The sequence below is a fragment of the Podarcis filfolensis genome (genome assembly GCF_964270895.1).
Source record: "Podarcis filfolensis genome assembly, chromosome: 1".
NCBI classification, from domain to species: domain Eukaryota; kingdom Metazoa; phylum Chordata; class Lepidosauria; order Squamata; family Lacertidae; genus Podarcis; species Podarcis filfolensis.
In genome coordinates, this window is record NC_139604.1 from 85,496,286 (window position 1) to 85,515,061 (window position 18,776).

General features: G+C 44.4%; 3 long non-coding RNA genes across 3 annotated transcripts; 2 read left to right on the forward strand and 1 right to left on the reverse strand.

Moving 5' to 3' along the window:
- Window positions 1-291: 291 nt before the first annotated feature.
- LOC310757832 lies at window positions 292-6,082 on the reverse strand. The gene is made up of 2 exons (XR_014545492.1): window positions 5,965-6,082; window positions 292-1,863 (listed from the first exon to the last, which is right to left on the reverse strand). It is a non-coding gene; the product is annotated as an uncharacterized lncRNA (long non-coding RNA).
- A 289-nt stretch (window positions 6,083-6,371) lies between these two features.
- LOC310757858 lies at window positions 6,372-6,969 on the forward strand. The gene is made up of 2 exons (XR_014545500.1): window positions 6,372-6,438; window positions 6,772-6,969. It is a non-coding gene; the product is annotated as an uncharacterized lncRNA (long non-coding RNA).
- A 1,735-nt stretch (window positions 6,970-8,704) lies between these two features.
- Window positions 8,705-11,676, forward strand: LOC310757916. The gene is made up of 2 exons (XR_014545567.1): window positions 8,705-9,592; window positions 11,420-11,676. It is a non-coding gene; the product is annotated as an uncharacterized lncRNA (long non-coding RNA).
- The last annotated feature ends 7,100 nt before the right edge of the window (window positions 11,677-18,776 follow it).

The following is an 18,776-nucleotide window of genomic DNA, read 5'->3' on the forward strand; positions in this document are numbered from 1 at the left end:
AAACAATTCTGAAAGTGCCCAAACTGAATGGAGCTCAGAGAAATCCATTCCTGGTGACACCGCTTGAAAAGACACAAACAACACTTTCTTCATGCAAGAAGTGTAATGGGAGGGGGGGCATTTAATTGTTGTCATCATTCAATATTTAGGACTCTGAAATTTTTGCCGTTCTACTTCAAATCACCCAGAGATCTATGGTAAATCCCAATCTACCTTTTGGTCACCTCAAAGTCTACAGCAGTATTTTTTTTAAGAACAGAGCACATTCTGCATTCAACTAAGCGTCATTTATAGTATGCCCCTTTTACTCAGTCCGGATCATACAGCCCCAGTTTTGACATGTTAAAGGAAACTTGTTTAAATCCAAAGCAGCCTCTGGCAGGCTTGTCTGAACAGAAAAACACATGAGGGAATGCTACATGGCTTTTTTTTTTTTTTGCCCCCTCTTGTCATTTCCCTGCTCAAAATCACCCTCCTAAACTTATTTTTCACTTCCAGAAACAAAGATATGAGGATCCCATATCCTTTTCCCTTGCATGTGAAAAAACAGCTTGTGGAGGATGATTTTGAACTGGAAGAGGACTGAAGGGGAATGGGTTAAGCAATCTCGGTGCTAACAAATCAGAGTGAACATGTCCTATGTTTGCGTCTTCTGGTCAGAGGCAGCCTGTTTCAGCCTATTTGTGTTTATTTTTTAAAAAAAACCATACAGAAAAGAATTGGAGTACTTTAGTTTATGTGTCATTTGAGCCTCTGCAGAAATACTTGGCCATATCAAAGCAGCTTTCAGTATATGCAGGAGAATATCTGCTTCTCTAAAAGGCAAAAACATGGAGCATGTTGCCGTAATTTTGAGGGGCTGCATGTACTGTGTGGTTACCTCAGGCATGTGCAGTCTGGAAAAGAGCTTTCTCCAGATCAACACTGTGCCACAGACAGTTGCCTCAGAGGATTGGTTGTTAGTCAAACTCCTCAGCCTGCCTGTTTAAAACTCTGCCAGCTGATCTCCATCTGGATGCGGGCTGTGAGCCATCGGCAGGTAATTGCTAAAGCAAGCAGGGCTGTGTTAATTGGAACTGCTGCAGCCAAGGATGCGATCTCAGTTAGTCTTGGCTCCATGGCAGCTAGTATGGGAGAAACGAATCCATAGGGATTCAGATTCAATTTTCCACTGTCTTGCTGCTCCAGAAATAAAGCCAAGCAGGACCAGTAGGATTCTAGGAAGAGACAAAGCTCTACAGAGATACTGCAGCTGGGGGAATGCTGGGGTTTTCTGTGTGCTACTATCGCCTGCAGATGACAGTAGCGGTAAGGAACAAACTAACACACCAGCCACCCTTCAATTGTCTCTTTCCAACCATCCAGCAGCAGTCATGCTGTAAACGGATCGACTTAATGTGGTTATTTTGCATTTTGCGAGTAAGCAGCACTGGACAGGGGCTGAGACATTCAATGCTCTGGCTAAGGAGATCTCAAAGGGCATCTCAAGTTTCTCTTATCACTGTGCATTTTGGCAACCATCTATTCTGAAGGAAAGCCAAAAGCGGCTGGAGGAGTGATTTGGCCAGGTTTCCAGATTTCTCCCTGGAGAAGAACAATCTGATAACCTTCAAAGATTACTCTAGTTGTCTCATCCTGTAGACACCCTGCCCACCTGAAATTGTAGCTGAGATCATAATCACCACCATGATCCCTGTACTGCACACACACACAAAGTAAGGGAGCCCCAGTTGCAGATCATAGTAGTGGCTGAGCAGACCATCGCAGCATTGCAGTGGGATGGAGAAGAGGCACTTGCAGAAGCGGACAGAACAGAAATAATCTTTCTTCTCACTGATGCTCTTAAAGGTGCAAGAGCTCCACCTGGTGAAGAAAAGAAATCTGTAAACCTTTGGTTTGTTTTTTTTCCCTCCTCCTCCTCCTCCTCCTCCTCCTCCTGCTGCTGCTGCTGCTGTTCCCAGGTTTACTGCCCCAGTTGGTAAACCCCATGCTGGAGAATTCAAAGCACAAGCAGAGCTGCTCCAGCTGCTGGGGAGGAACCCAGAGCTATGACTGCAGCAGCATGTTGGCTGAAAACCAAATCGGTAGAAATGAACTGGGTTTGCTGCTCCATTTCTAAATGCATGCAAATACTCACACATGTACAAAAATCAAACGCCTCCATGCAAAGTACAAAACTTTTTAGACCAGGGATGGTGAACTTGTGGCTCTCTAGGCATCATGGAATTCTGACTCCCATTAGTCCCTATTTCTGTTTTACAAGGGACGTGGGGGGTGCTGTGGTCTAAACCATAGAGCCTAGGGCTTGCCGATCAGAAAGCTGACAGTTCGAATCGACAGGGTGAGCTCCCGTTGCTCGGTCCCTGCTCCTGCCAACCTAGCAGTTCAAAAGCACATCAAAGTGCAAGTAGATAAATAGGTACTGCTCCGGTGGAAAAGTAAACGGCGTTTCCGTGCGCTGCTCTGGTTCGCCAGAAGTGGCTTAGTCATGCTGGCCACATGACTCGGAAGCTGTCTGCAGACAAACGCCAGCTCCTTCGGCCAATAAAGCGAGATGAGTGCCGCAACCCCAGAGTCGTCCGTGACTGGACTTAACGGTCAGGGGTCCCTTTACCATTTATGCAAATACACAAGAATTCTGGGTTGTTCAGTGCAGCACTAACTTGGGTAGCACAGGAGAAAGTACCAGAGTTGCCATCAGTGGGAGAAGATGCGGAAAGGCTGGAGAGATTACATGGCCCTTTCACTTTACATCAGTCCGTTTTTACATCAGTCCGGACAGCAGGGGTTTGCTGAGCAAAGAAGAGTTCAAGTACCCCATCACTACCCACCACAACTGCTACGTGTCCTATTTTACAGGGAGCAGTCCTCTATTTGAAGGACTGTCTGGTCCAGGTTTGGTTTACATAAAAAGAGCCAGAGGAAGGGAAGGCGAAACTGCTTATCAGCCAATTGCCCCTGGACCACAGACTGAGCAGGCATCCAGGTCAACTGGTCACAGGTCTTCCACACTATGGCCAAGAGTTCCCTTTAAATTAAATGTTTATTTGTTTGAAAGCATTTCTAAACTGCTTGATATTTGAAAAAAATCTCTGAAGGGTTTTTTAAAAAACCACCAGCAATAAAAGAGTATCGTTAAAATACAACATAAAAACCAGCAAAGCGCTATTCAATTAAAAACAGGAATACAGTCATAACAGCGTCCAGTCTTCTGGGTCAGGGAAAGCCTGGGCGAAAAAGAAACTTCCTTTACAAGACATCAAGTGGTGGATGATGCTTTGTGTATGGCAAAAGGAAGGGCATGATGCAGGGACAATGGCAGAATATGCCGGTTCTTGGGTCATAAATGGGCAATGGGATCTCAAATTTTCACCTCTACATATAACTTAGCATGTCCAAATGCTATGCAGATCTATGCCCCACTTTGTCCAAAACAAAGAAATGCAGGAGGTCAGTCTATAAGTGCCCCAACCTTCACCACAACAGCAGCAGCTCCTCGTTGTGGGGGCAAGGGGCTTCCTTCCCATTTTCGTCCTCAGTTTGTCCAATGGGATTATGGGCTTCTTCCATCCACTGGCAACTGGTGGTGGTGGAAGCAAGGAGGGCAGATGACCATAAAGATTACTGTGGGGAGTGGTGTGGAAGTAAAGAGCAGAAGAAGCAGGAATCCTTCATCCCTTAAAATAGATTAAGGGGTTAAACCAGGTTACAGTATTTATACCACTGGCACCGACCCATATGTGTTTTAGGCATCAGCTGAGGAGGCACCGTTTCCTTCCTGCATTTGCTGTATACTAATGCCCAACTGTGGTTGTTGCTTTCATTTTTATGGAGAATGATGTGATATATAATAAAACAGAAGGGAGAAATATATGCTGCGTTTTAACTTTTGATATAACCCTCTCTGTGTCTGTTCTTGGGGGAAAAGAGCGGGCAATAAATATTTTAAATAAATGAAGTGCTGCTCCCAGGCACTTTCCTGAGGTGAAGTGTATTGTGGGGCTTCTCTCAAAGAAAAACGGCAGCTCTGTATCAGGTAGTTTTTAATGTCTAATATGTTATTATGTTTTTATATGCCCTGGAAGCCACCTAGAGTGGGTGGGGTATAAATAATAAAATTATTATTATTATTATTATTATTATTATTATTATTATTGGGTGGGAGGGAGGTTTTTGCAGTTGAAACCTAAGGATTCACATACAAGTTAACCACAAGCTGTATTAAAGGTAAAGGGACCCCTGGCAGTTAAGTCCAGTCGCAGACGACTCTGGGGTTGTGGCGCTCATCTCGCTTTACAGGCCGAGGGAGCCAACGTTTGTCTGCTTCCGCAGATGATCAAATAAAACCATTAAAAGTAGTTTTTAAAAAATACAATTACCTCCAAAAATGCAATCACAAAATATAGATTGGGTTCAGACATAACGCTAAGACATGGTTTCATAAAGCACGGTTTAGAATTATGTATCAACAAGGCCAAAGACTGCAAAGTGACAATCTGGCAACGCTGACAATATTAGTGGGGCTTTTATGAGACCAGAAGGCACATGTCCCCAGCTTGCAGTGAACCAGAAAGCATCAAACAGCTTTCTGTCCTAAGGAGATAGTATTTGCACTCCGCTATGGCCTGTTTTCCCTGCCTGAGACACTCCAAGCTCAGGACTTCTTTTGAAAGGACACAGGGCTTTGGCCATCTGTGGCGCCTTGTGGAAGGCTGATCACAGCTGGCTGGAGGAGACCAAAGAGACGAAGGAGACGTTGCATACAGAGACTCCTTTGAGCTCTTCCCAGAAGCTGTTCAATGAACTGTAGAGAAATTGCTTAATTGAGGCATTTACAATAAGTGTTGCAGAAAAATGCCTACTGTTACTATTATGGGGCATGAGGACAAAGAGGTGAGCTTGGGCATAAGCTGCAAGGGGGCATGAAATCTCTGGGCTCTCAGTGAAAGCACACAGTTTCATATATAATACTTATCACCAGCTCTTACATGGATTTCTCAGTGATGGGTGAACTCCCCTCAGCTTTCCTCCAATAATCCCTTCTTTTCTCTCTTCGCTTTCCTTGAAAAGGCTTTAAAACTTCATTTTTTTCATGGCAGGTTGTTTTTTTTTAAAAGAAAGCTTTTGGAAGGGAGGAAATTGGTTAAACCAAAATGGGGAAAGCAGGTGCCCATCCTCTGCCACTGTACCTGAGGACTTTCTAACCATGCTTTGAGCATGTTTTAATGGAGAAGTATGGTAAATATAAACAAATATTTTTTTAAAATGTAACAAGGCCCAAGTTAGAGAGCACAAGAAGGTCCTGTCTTTGCTACCACCTTTTGTTTTAGGTGATTATAGGCGAACTAAAATTCCAGATTTATCCATTGATTTCTATGAACAGCTCTCACCTGCCAATGGAGGATGGGGAGGAGGGAATACTGACACCAGAAATAATCGTACGTCATGCGTAAAGGGGAATAGTAGTTAATTTACTGATATTGATCATGCTTATATACACCTGAATAGGAAATGCTCTCAGACTTTTCAGGGGGGGGGGGTTAATGTGAAACTAGTATTTTTGTCATCTTTTCTTTTAACATCTTTGTCTGCTGGTGCTTTTAATAATTGGAGTGATATCCAAATATTTCACACTCTGAGTAAACCCATCAAAATAAATTAAAGTTACCAAGACTACTGACGCAATAAGACTACTCCGAATGCAACTAATGTTGGATATACCACTTGGGTTTTTATGGCAGGGGTAGGAAACCCACAGCCCACAAGTCAAGTGGGACCCACCAGACTCACCAGCTGTACTCAGAAAATGGGTAATTATAGCTTTTATACATTTGTATTACACACGTGTTCTAATTATGAAATCCATATTTCTTATTCAGGTGGTCTATAAATATTTCTAATAATAAACAAGAACCCAAAGGTATAGGGCGGTATATAAATTCAATAAATAAATAACTCACTCACTCACTCACTGCTGAGGGGCAGCCACAACTGTGAGGTCTGACAAAATTGTGATGCATCTCCAGCTATTGCCATTGCCTACAGTCTACCTGTGCCATCACAAAAGTGCATGGCAGCTGGGCTCCTATTCATCTTCCCCAACAAAACACAGTGGGCAACACCTGTGACATTCTGCATTGCCCTGTCTACTTCCACTTGGAGGCGGTGAATTGGCAGACAGACAGAGCCGATCATCTGGCTGTGGAGTGCTTTGGAGCAATAATAAGGCAACTTTACTTGCTGACAGGGATCACAGCTTGGTTGGAAATTGGCTAATGTCTAGTCATGGACCTGGCAAAAGCTGGCAGATGTTGGTGGGTGGAAACCGGTGGAGTTTGCTTCCAGAAGCCAGTGGATACCAGAAGGCTATAAGCAGGCTGATATTTATGGATGTAAGCTGGTTGGGATTCACCTTCAGAAGCTGCTCAACAGAAACCGGTGGATATTTGTGGGTTGGAGCCAGGGCATGAATGCAAAAGAATGGCAAGTGAAAGATGAGTCCATTGGCATCCTTCACAGATGTCAGCTGGAATATGCTTTTGCGTGTGAATGAGAGGTTGTGAATGTGCTCACGGTGAATGATGTGTGCATGTGCATGAATGTGAGGTGTGAAAAACAACTCGTGGATACTCATGAACAGATGAAACCCATGGAAGCTGGCAAGCTGAAGTTAGTGGGTGAAGTTGCCAGGCAGAAGACAGTGAAGCTGCCTGGATGATGCTATTGGATGGTAGCCATCTCCTTCATTGTCTCTGTGTTTTTTCTGTCCAGGGATGTCTGAAGTCGGTGGAGTTTTTGAAAGATCACACATTCAAGCAGTGAAGAGGACCGTAAGGCTGTCTGAAGTGGGTGAGGCTTTTTCAAGACACTTCACCCCCTGTGAAAGCAATGAAGAGAACTGTAGAATTTAAGTACAAGTCAGCTTGTATTTCTAAATGTATGTTTTTCTGAATACACCTATCTGTAGTATCCAGTCTATCTTCTTCTTCGATGGCAGGTAAAATACCTGAGTTTATGGTGTGACCCTCATATCAATACACATGAAAACATTTTTAATAACAAAAAAAATGTTGCTGATGTGCCCCATAATTGTCAGAACAAGGTTGTGCTGATGCCTCCTCAGCTGTTGCCATTAGCTACAGACTGTTATAGTGGTTTAATTTCCTGAAATAGGAATGTTTGCGTATGTTGAATTGCTGTGTATTTTTAGCAAGGGGTCTTTCCTTTGGCAGTGGCCAGTCTCATGTGATTGGCTGACTGTGAGTTACATGAGACAGGCATTCCATTCTGTTGTGACTGTTATACAAGTAACTGTTGTTTTTAACTGTTTTCTGTTTGTGTGTGTGTGTGTGTGTGAGAGAGAGAGAGAGAGAGAGAGAGAGAGAGAATGGCTGCTGAGAGAGGTTTCTCTGAATGCTGCTGAGGACGGTATGTGCTGATGTGGCCTGTCTGGGGTGAAGCAGACAGCAGAAGATCCCTAAATGTTAACAGGGAGGAAACAGGTGCTCTCTATAACGAACAAAGTGAATAAGCATGAGATTGCAGATATGGTCTTCTCAGTTTTATGCTTATGAAAGCTGCCAATGTTATGCTGAGAGAAAAAAACTAGCTCAGTATTGCCACAGCGGCAGAGCAAGCCGATCAGGCACCTGGGCTGGCACGCGTGCCCTGTGCCCAGAGGCAGAGCCAGCCATCCGCGGAGCGAGGCCAGCCATGGCAGGACGCTCCACGGGGCCTCCGAGGCATCTGCCTGCCTCCTCCCACTCAGTCGCCCTACAGGTGAGGGGGAGGTGGTGGGCGGACCGTTTGGGGCAGCGTGGAGCCTGCAGGCACCCAAGCCACTGCGTCACTCCCAGGAGAGACATGTGGCTCAGGTACGCCGCAGGCCCCGTGATGAGTGCTGCCCGGCATTTTGTCACACACACCCAGTGGTGACACTGGGGCGACCCGCCCCCACCGCACCCCCTTCCTCTGCCCCTGTATTGCCAACACATGCTTTTGCCAACATGGCACCTGCAGGTGCCATAGTGTCCACAATCTCCTGCCAAGTTGCCCCCGTCCCCCCAGCTGAAGTCTAAGCTTCAAGAAACTGCCTCATTTATTAGGCTGTATGTACAGTACTGAAAAATACGGTACTTCGTTTGTTGAAGTGTAATATATAGAATGAGAGGTGGGGGGAGATAGGAATGGAGGGGGTAGTTTGCTTTTGGTTAAAAATGTTTACATAGATGACCCTCAGGGTCCCTTCCAACTCTACAGTTCTATGAATCTAACATTAAAATCTTTTATCAAGCATAATGGCCTTTGAAGAACACCCTAGAGAATAGCCTGTGGATGTTCCCATTAGCACAGGTGCTCTACCTACATCTCAGCACCACTTTACTCCTGCTGGAACCAAGCTGTATATAAAAACATGTGTATAAATATTGTTTGACATTTGCTAAATTATAGTGACTGAGAACTGACGTAGTTTCATACAGTGCTCAGGATAATAGCATGCTAACCCCATGAGAAAATCTGAATATACAGGAATGGGTATCTATGGGTGCCTCCAGACTGCTACAGGACAGCTTCAAGTGCATACCAGAAATTTAGGTATGCACAATTAAAGTGGGTTAAATCACTCTGTCGTCCCAGGAAAACAAATCCACTTTAAAATAAAGAAAAGAAACAGGTTTGTTGCAGTTAGGAAAGTGATGGGAGATGCACTGAAAAGTGTGGAATGAACAAATGATTATTTGGCACATGCGTTGACACCGTACAAGCAAATCAGGATGAATGTTCATTGTCACACAACCTCTCCACAAACAAAGATTGAATGTTCAATAAAGAGCAGATATAAATTAATCTCCACATAAGCTTTGTGCAAGCAGATCGGGATGAATGCTCAATAAATAGGTCACCTAGAGGAGCCCTGAACTAGATGGTAGCCCTGTCAAATTAAATCCTAATGTTATTAGAGCAAGAAATGTTCTTTTCAGGAGACAGAGGCCTTAAGGTTCATGGGGGGAAAGGCTGTGGAGCTATCTATTTTTTGAGATGCCACCACCACTACTCAGATCTCTCATGCTCTTCTCAGAAAGTCACAGGGCCCTTGATTTGGGGGCTGCAACCCAACACAGAACCCAAGCCAAGGTTTGAGAAGGGTCTGGTTGTTATGGTAACAAGAACTCTCAGCATCAAGCAAGGAAAGAAGTGCCTCTTTAAAGAGGCAGGTTGCCATGGCAACTAGCATCTTCAAAGACCAGTTTATTTTTTGGAGAAAAAATATTCCCAAAGGTTTCTCTGATAAAGGAAAACCCAATACATGAAAGAGTGCTGAGCCACTATGAGATTTGAGAAAACCACTGTCCAGGCCAGCAGGTTAGATCTGGAAGCTGAAAGTGACATACCAAAGGAAGGAAGGAAAACCAAAGGTTCGTTAAGAATAAAACCGGAAGGCTGTTGCACAATATGCTATTAAATAAATGATGAAGAGGCAGTGCAGTCTGCATTGCTTTCCATGAACTTTTGATCCAAGGGGGGCTGTCACCACCACCACATGACAGCTCTTTAGTGCTGCTACAGCTTGGCTACTTGTACCTGAAATATGGTAAGAAGATGTAATGTAGCTGTGCAGTTTTGGGTTGATGGCCTGATTCCCCCCTTATACCCAAAGTGCTTGGCTGCCAAACACACCATCTGTCTCTGCTACATTCTGCTGCAAGTGAATTCAGAGGCAGGACACAGAGAAGTTAATTCTGGCATAACAGAATTAACACCTTAACTTTTGGAAAAGAGAGCTGCACCGATTTCTTTTGTGATCCAGAAGGAAGAGGAGAAAGAAGGAAGGAGGTACATAAATTGCTCCCACTGTGGCGGGCCTGTCAAGAGCTTGTCTGAGGCCCAGGGTGGGAGTCTGGTTAGAATAATGTTATAAACTTAAACAAAAAAGCAGCCGGTCCCTGGCAGGGAACCCCAGCCAGCTTAGCTCCAAGGCCCAGGACAAGTATACCCGGTTCCTCCCCTCTCTGCACAGGCCTGTATTGTGGCATTGCTAAGTTGCTTGAAACCCAATTATGTGGCATTCTCTGTTTGCGTGTTGTGAGAGTGCGTACAGTCCCAAGGGCAACACTAAACAGTAGTCAGACAGTTCAAGTGGTCCAGGTCCAACACAATGAGCAAGGTCCAAGGTCAATCCATAAGATCAGGACTGGAATACCTGGAGCCAATCCCAAAGTCACCACCCCGTAGACTTCCCAAAGCAGTCAAGCCGTGGTCCATCAACGGAGAAAGCTGAGCAGACTTGCTTCCCTTTTATCCTTCCCAATCCTGACTGATGCACCCGAGTTTGCTCCAGCTGAGCAGCTGTGCCTCTCCACTTGACGAAACGTGATCCTTAGCTGGCCTGAGCCTAATCCAACTGAGTAACCACATCCTCCTTGCCATTGTTATTTTTCTCAAAAAGGAGGTGCCAGAACTCACCATGAACGCCTTCCTTGTTCTCTTATAATGGCAATTACACCCACCTGAGAGGTGCCAGAACTGAGTTTGGCTGAAAAAAATGGCCTGCTTGTCCTCATATATACTAATTGCAGCTGCACCCCTCGCTGGGATCTTCCTCCCCTTCCTCTGTATCATGCCAGTTCATGACACTGCGGGAAGCAGTTTCTCATTGGTTTGACCACCATCTTGCTCTTGGCATTTGTGTGTCTTGTGAGACAATGGAGGGGTGTGCCTCTGGGGGTGAAGTCAAACTGTTTGAAGGTTACAGCGCCTGCTGTGGCTGTAGGGACTGATAAGGGAGAGACATGTTTTGTTGCAGCTGGGGCAGATGAAAGGTGTCCTGAAATTCTCTGTTTGTGGGAAGCAGCTGCTCATTGGTTTGGATACTATCTACACACAAAAACCCCCAACTTTGCAAGGATATACAGGCGGCTCTCAACTTATGCAGGAGTTACGTTCCAAGGATAACGCATAGAGCCAAAACCACATACTGTATAGTTAAAACACATTGGATTCATCGGTGGGTGGGATTGCTGGAATATTTTTCCCCAGATGCCTGCCCACTTTCTGCCCATATATATATATATATATATATATATATATATATATATATATACACACATACATATATATGCCAAGCGTGTAAAGCTGAGTGTGCACAAGTTAAATGTGTGTAAGTTGTGAGTTACCTGTAATTAAAACTGTCCAAACTGTGTGGGGAGCTACTTTGCGCTAACAGCTTTTCTCTATGTATTTGTTTCAAGTGGCTTCATACACTGCAGAAATCATGTGAATCTGCTTTAGAATGGAGATGCTCCCCACCCACTGCTTCACCTGTTACTTTGTTCCAGAAATAAAACAAGATGAGTTGTTCTGGTGATTGGTATCAGATGTGTATATAACACATTCATCTTCCCCCTCTTCATTTATTTAGTCATTGCAAAGGAGGTGTTTTGAGTATTCGTGGAGTAATTCAGCATTGACATTGGGATGTACTTTGACAAGAAATTCAGTCCGTTCCTGGAACTGACAGAGGCCAAAACAAGGATGGCGTCCAAGTAGCAAATGGAACATCTGTGCCCACATCTGGGGTATAGTGCCATCTCCTCTTCTCCTTCAGAGAGATCAGCCTGATGCAATCTGGGCCAAGAAGATTTGGCCTAAGCTAATAAATCTCCAGCTGTCAGGAAATTCCAATCAAGTTCCCAGTGGCTTATTCCAGTTGGTAGGTATTACATTTATTCTAGGCATGGCACAAGCCAGATTGGTGGGAATGGAACAAAGGAGGACTTGGCTGCATGCTTTCAAGGGCCTCAATGGGGAAAACTCTGGTATAATATTTACTACTGCAGCCTTGATGCCAAACTGAAGTGGGAAACAAGCAAATGTTAATGTCATGCAACTCTTATTACAATAGCACTCAGAATGGCTGCTGTCCTGCGTGTTAATTTTCTGCTGGTGTTTCTCTGTCCATTTACTCACTCACAGAGCATTTTAGTTTCTACTATCATTATATATCCCCTTCACAGAAAACATTAATTTCTATAACTAATAGGTTTTCATCACTTCGCCTCTTGATGTAATCACAGATATCTGTGCCCAACTTCAAAACACCCTCTGAAGTTTCATTGACATTTTCCACTGCAACAGCTTCATTTGTTCTGTTTTGACACCCCAGGCTGTTGTAAATACATCTGCATTCTCTGTTGTTTCATCCACTATTGGCTCACAACTCAGTTCTCTTTTGTTCTTCCCAGCTGCATCATCTGACTAAAGCATATCGGAATTTGCAGTCTCATATGTGCCTCAGTCATTTTTGCATTTTTACAGACTCGGGTTTTATGCAAATCATAGAATTGGAGGGTTGTGGGGGACCCCAAGGGTCATCTAATCCAAAGTCCTGCAATGTGGGAATCACAGCTAAAAATCTTTGAGCCTTTGTCATAATTATCCTTCTGTGCCTGTATGTCTTCTTTTACAAACTGAGGCTGTAGTAATAGTGCTGGGACAGAGAGTACAGTTCTCAAACATCTATCCTTTGAGTGCTGTGCAAGTTAATCCTGAATTTCCTATAAGTGCAGTTTGCAATCCATTAACTTGTGGATCAAGTAGTTGTGGATCCTTTAAGTTGCGGGTCCTATTCTTCTATACCCCAGAGAGCAGTGGGGAGGTACACCATCACTTCAGGTGTGGACTTTGATACTATGGTGCCCTGAGCCAGGCCAAAATTAGGCGCCCTCTCGCCATGCCAGGCTTTAGGAATGAGGTGTGGGGCTCTGGCAGGGTCCTAGAGCCCTCTCACCTCCTTCCCAAAGCTGGGCAAGTGCTAACTAGGCTTTAGGAAGGAGGAAGGACTCTAGGACCCTGTCAGAGCCCTCACACTCCATTCCTGTAGCTGGGCAAATGCTTATCTGGCACCTTCTCCACTCAGCGTCCAGTCTGGGGGTAACCGTCACTCTGCCCTAAAACCACCTCTGATCACTTCCATGCTCAGCCTGAAAGGAGAGGGAGAAATATATCACTCAGAAAATCCCTGAATGGCTCTAAAATGACAGCTGCACTCCCCGTATCCCTGCTACCACTCCTGGGATGTGCTGCCAAAGATGCTCACTTATGGTGGGAGCTGGTGAATTCAGGTTAATGGGATACTAGGGTAGTTGTGTGCCATAGTTTACAGAGGACAGTCCTCTGTTTCGAAGGTGTCCTCTGTTTGAAGGGCTATCTGGCCTAAGTCTAGTTTAAGAATAAAGAAACAGAAGAGGCTTTGGAACTGTCCAACAATCAGCACCTCGACAGCACACTGAGCAGAAACATCAGTCACCTGATCATAGACTTCCTCACTATGGTGAGATGCATTGTACTTCTTTTTAAATTATAGCAGCTATTTCTAGATTAGCACCTATACTTACAAATTAGCCTATGCAAATCAGCATCCTCTTTTCAGGTGAAGGGTGTTCTCTTTTGGGGGACACGTTCCAAGTGCACCTCCCTGCATCACACCAGGCATAGGCAGCAACTACTATCAGTTCCCAGGCACTCCTCCAGGCAGGAGTTCAAGTCCTCTTATGCACATGCAGGCACCATTTTGGAGCATACCACATAAAGGGAAAGAGTGGATCTGGACCACAAGCCCATGTTTCTTCCTACTTTGGAAGCACCCATTGTCTGCCTTGTTCCTGGACTTTTTCTCCTTTCCCCAGAAGGTGGGTTGGCTATGACAGAATCTTGATTAGCTGACTCTACTTCAACTGCCTGGATGAGAATGAGAATAGTTGTTGTTGCTAGCTCTTTGAGAAGATCCTATGCCCTGGGCTTTAGCCTAGTCATATCCTCTTGGGGTTTGCATTTGAATGCTGAACAAAGCAAGGATGACTTAGGAGAGAAAGATCTCGTCTATGTAAAGGCTTAAATCAAACTACACAAGCATAGATGTCTGCCTGAAGAAGTTGCCTCAGACGCTGAGATGCAGGCTAAAAGCACTGTGTCATCCAAACAACTTGCATGGCTAAGCTCCATGTTGGGCACTCCATCCCCCTCTGTGAGGACAAGTCGCCTGCTTCATTCCAGGGTTCTTACAAGAGATCAGTTCTCATGCAAATGTTCAATGAGTCACAGAGAAGCTCTGAAGTACAAAGAAGCGCTCTTGTCATAATCCAGAAGCAGACCTTATCTCCGTCTCTCTGTCTTTCTCTCTCTCTTTGAGGTTAGCGCAACAAAGGGAGAGAGAGAGAGATGGCCTGCAGTGAGGCAAAGCCTGCCTCCAACTCCCAAGGAGCCTCTGCAATGCTACTGCAAGGGCAGGAGGAATTACAGCGGCACTTTCCGCTCCCATTAACTCCCTTAAATGGCCTCATGCAATAACACCAGGGCAATCCATAAGATTCAATTATGTTTATCAGGCAATTAGGCTCACAAAGGCCCTGTTAGTGCGGAATTAACACTTGGCGCCTTCGCACCAGGGGACACATAGTTTGGGACAAGAAAAGAGGCTGGCCAGGGGAAGGATGCCTCCGGTGGAATGAGGGGCCTCTCTGTTGCAGTTGGAGACCAACACCAAAGGATAACTTAACTAAAAATAAGTTTTAGACCATGGGCATAGCCAGGATTTTTGTTGGGGGGGGGAAGCCTTTTGTTGTGGGGGGAGGCCTTTTGTTAGGGGGAGTCAGAACCTCAGTTTGTTATGTATTTTTATTGATTTGGGGAACAGCTGCCCTTCCTTGCCCCTCCCTTGGCTATGCCCATGTTTCAGACAGAGACCTCTCATACTTAGGATTCTTAATGCGTCCCATTTCCCTCAACAACACATATAGGTTGTTTGCTTGCTTGCTTGTTTCAGCATTTGTATGCTGTCTTTCAGGGCTAACTTTCCTAAGGTAGTTTGCATCATAGTAAAATACAAACCACCCTCTATAATTAATAATAATATCACACAAGTCATAGTCCATACCAGTGCTTTTTTCTTTTAAAAATGTTCAGGGATACTCTAATTTTCCTACTCATATTGAAATACTGCCCCTCAACGAGGCCAAACTTAGATTCACAAAATGTTTAGGGGTATGTGTACCCCTGCATTCCCCCCTCCCAAGAAAAAAAGCACAGGTCCATACTGAAATTAGTGCTGTGCCACAATTTGTCCTCCAGTTTCTTGAAAGTTCTCTTCCCCTGAAAATGTGCTTCTGCTTTTCAGCCTCATTCTCAAAGCACTTCAGAGTTTGTGGGTGGCTGAAGGGTCTTGGGGTTACCTTATCACTGCAAGGTGGCCAACATTGTGTGTCCAAGAGAGTGTATTTCATAAGAACATAGGAAGAGCCTGCTGGATCAGGCTGATGGCCCATCTAGTCCAGCATCGTGTTCTCACAGTGGCCAGCCAGATGCCTGTGGGAAGCCTGCATGCAGAACCTTTCCTATAAATGTTCTGCAGCCTCCCAGGCTGCCCACAATTTCTGGTATGAAAAAAGCTTCATGGAAGGAGTTTGCCTGGGCTTTAACTGAAGCACATGCACCCAGGAAGGCCACCGAGTGCAGACAACTGGTGAAAAGACTTGTAGATGGACTGATGAGATGATTTATTGAATGAAAGGAAGGGCTCTTACAAATATCCCTCAAAAGTAAAGTAAGCATGACAAAAACTCTGCACACCACCCATGAGAATTCCACCGGTTTTTTCCTGTCCCCTTGGATAATTTGCAAATGCAATTTATTTTCTGGCACAGCACTAACTAAAACATTAAAACATTGACACAGCAGCATTTTATAACAATACAGGTCATTGTGTATGTTCATTAAAAGCAGATTAAAATAGAGCATTAGAACAGCAGTAGTTGAAAACAATGCAGAACACTCCAAAGGTAAGCTAAAAGCATCTGCAATAAACCAACATGGGGTAGAAATAAGAGAGGTTGTGCATCCCTACACCCCACTAACTACTTCTTCATGGGCTGCTATATGTCGCTGGCTGAGCTCTTCTGATCTTGCAGACCTGAGTGAGCAAAAGGCCTTGAGGGAAAGAGGACTGGCTAAGCAGCGTCCTGAGAAACTAGCCAGTCAAGGGCAGCAGGGGGACCTAGGAAAAGAAGAATGGCTATAGAAAGTGGTCCATAAGAACAAAGGGATGAGGGGAAGTTCAGAAGGATAGATGGCCCCAAGATACTACTAACCTACAACTAGCTACATGTTTTTCTTCAGTCCAAAAACTAATCTCCCCCAGCTTGCGATCCACTCTGCCCATCAAGGAAGGAGGACTTGATCTCTTATCCATTTCCTTACCTACAGACACTTTACAAAGTCTGCCTCCGCCCTGACTGCTTCTTTGTGGTCTTGCCATCTACCTTGCTTTGTCTCTTTCTCAGGATGCCTGGGCTTTTTAATTCCCCCATATAATGATGTGGTTAATATTCTGGGCGCAAGGCTGCTCAGCGTCACTCCAACGACAGCCAGAGATTAAAAAGTACAAATATAATTAGGGTGATAATGCCCCTGTGCAGTCAGCTGGAATGGTAGGAGAAGGGAGGTGAGCTCATTGGCATGCTCTCAGCAGTTCACACACACACACCCCGGGCTCAGCCCCCACAGTGCCTGCCTCCTTTAGACAGCATCACTGCTCTTGCAGCCGTTGGCATAACACACCAGGGAACAGATCTTTATTCCCCCAGGGGAGACATTTTCTCTGTCTTATCGGAAGAATCTTGGGCCTTATGCCTTATGGTATATACATGGACACACACACACACACCCATGCTACTGGGGTATAACAGTTTGGGCATTCTTCCTCAAGCGCCTGAGCTTCTGCCTCTAATGTGAAAGCATTTGATAGTAGTTAAGACCATGTGGACTCTGTGCAAATCATGGGCTATATCCTGAAACCAGACCCTTGTATTCTTCGGTGTTCAGCTCAATGAAAGTAAAGTACAGAGCAGCTCTGGCTAAAATGAAAATAAAAGAACAAATGGATTGATGGTGCCAATTATATATTGAATTTATTTCCCCAATTTTGATTCCCTCCCCGCCCCCCCAAGTCGGCTGCAAGATTTTATATCCAGAGAGCACCAGACTGTCAAGGGACATGACTGCTAAGAAATCTTGAAAGGGCTTGCTCACTTGGAGTAGAGAAAGCTGTTGTTGCTTGTGTGTTTAAAATGGTTAGCAGCAAGGTACCTAGCAAGGCTAGCTACCTATCAAAGCTCTCTCATTAGGTTTCAGAGTTAACACCTAACTGTGATGGTGAAGTGTTTATCCAACTAGCCCTGCTTTCCTCTGTTGCTACTTCTCTCCATTCACGTAATTACTTAATGTGTGAAAGGCATCTCATCAAGTCTGAGTCAGCCATGTGCTCTGTCCAGTCTGAGGCTCTGTCCAGTGACTTGGATTACAAACAGTCTCATTTTGAAAGATCTGGGAGACAGCCACAACCATATTTTAACTAGGCCATCAGAGAGAACCAAATTGTGGCACAACACCAATTCCCAAGATTTTCTAAATGTAGTAGTAGACAGGCACAGCATCTGCTTTCTCTACAATATTTACTCTGAATATACAGTAGTGGGACTAACCAACCAGCTATGTCTACGTGGCTTGAATAAATCCTCAGCTTGCATAGGAACTGGTTATCCCACCTTTGCTAGCATGTACCAAGGGAAGATAGTGGCATTATTTTTAGGCATCAAGCGAAGTCTTTTTTATTAACTCACACATTTCTAGTACTGCTTCTCATCCGTCACCTATTTTTATTTGTGCTTGGTTTTAGTATGTTGCATTGAAAATACTGGGTTTTTATCCCTTGCACTGTAACAGACTACCCTAGAATCAACTTGATGAAGGACAGTATAGAGTTGTTTAAAATAAATTTAATCAATAATGCTGTACTTTGAAATTTTACAAAACAACAACAAAACACTTCATTTGTATTTCAAGAGGAAAACACTAAGTGCAATGCTTAATCTGAGATATGGCAAGTGATGGGGATAGAGATATTTGATCCAACTCACATTTAAAGGTGAACCTACAGTAACTAATTCACAGTTTCTGAAACAATACAGAAACCAAAACACAACCACCCTTCAAAATTTTATCAATGTTTTCCAACTCTAGCGCAAAGTGTGCATAAAAATACACATATTAGAGAAGGTAACATACAAAAATGCAATAAATCAGGGGAAATAGCCTTGCAAAAATGTGTATATTAGACAAAATTGCATATAAGCAACTGCATATTAGGAAAGGTTCACACTAAATTGCTGATGAATTTTCATGAGGACATTACAAAAAATTCCAGGCTGATGTGGAAATGTGGAGGACCAAACCTAAGATCAGAAAAATTAGAAATTGACAGATTTGCCCATCCCTAACTATGGATCACGTCAGTACAGCCCCAGAATGTGAGCATGTGCAGTAATAGGGGGAAGAATTCAACATTGCGCCAAAACAAATGCCTGCAGGCCTTTCTGGCAGACAGGCTGGCTGGAACTCAAAACCCTACCCCACAAAGCCCTGGCCTTTCCGCCACATTCTCAATGTGCATCTTCCTGTCAGGCTGACATTACTGCATTGACTTTCACTGGCACACACCTTCCCAAATCCCCACCTCTTTGAGAGTGTGGGGCGATAGGGAGGGAGAGTTGGAAAAGAAGGAACAAACCATCCCTTTTCTCACCCTCTCCCACATTTCTCACCACCACTGTTCGGCTGGGAGCTGCAATCACACACTGTTGGCTCTGGAAACACAAAGCCATCAATCCCTGTTAGGCAGCGTTGAGCCTTGTCACACAGTTCAGAACACAGGCTGAATGCTAAAC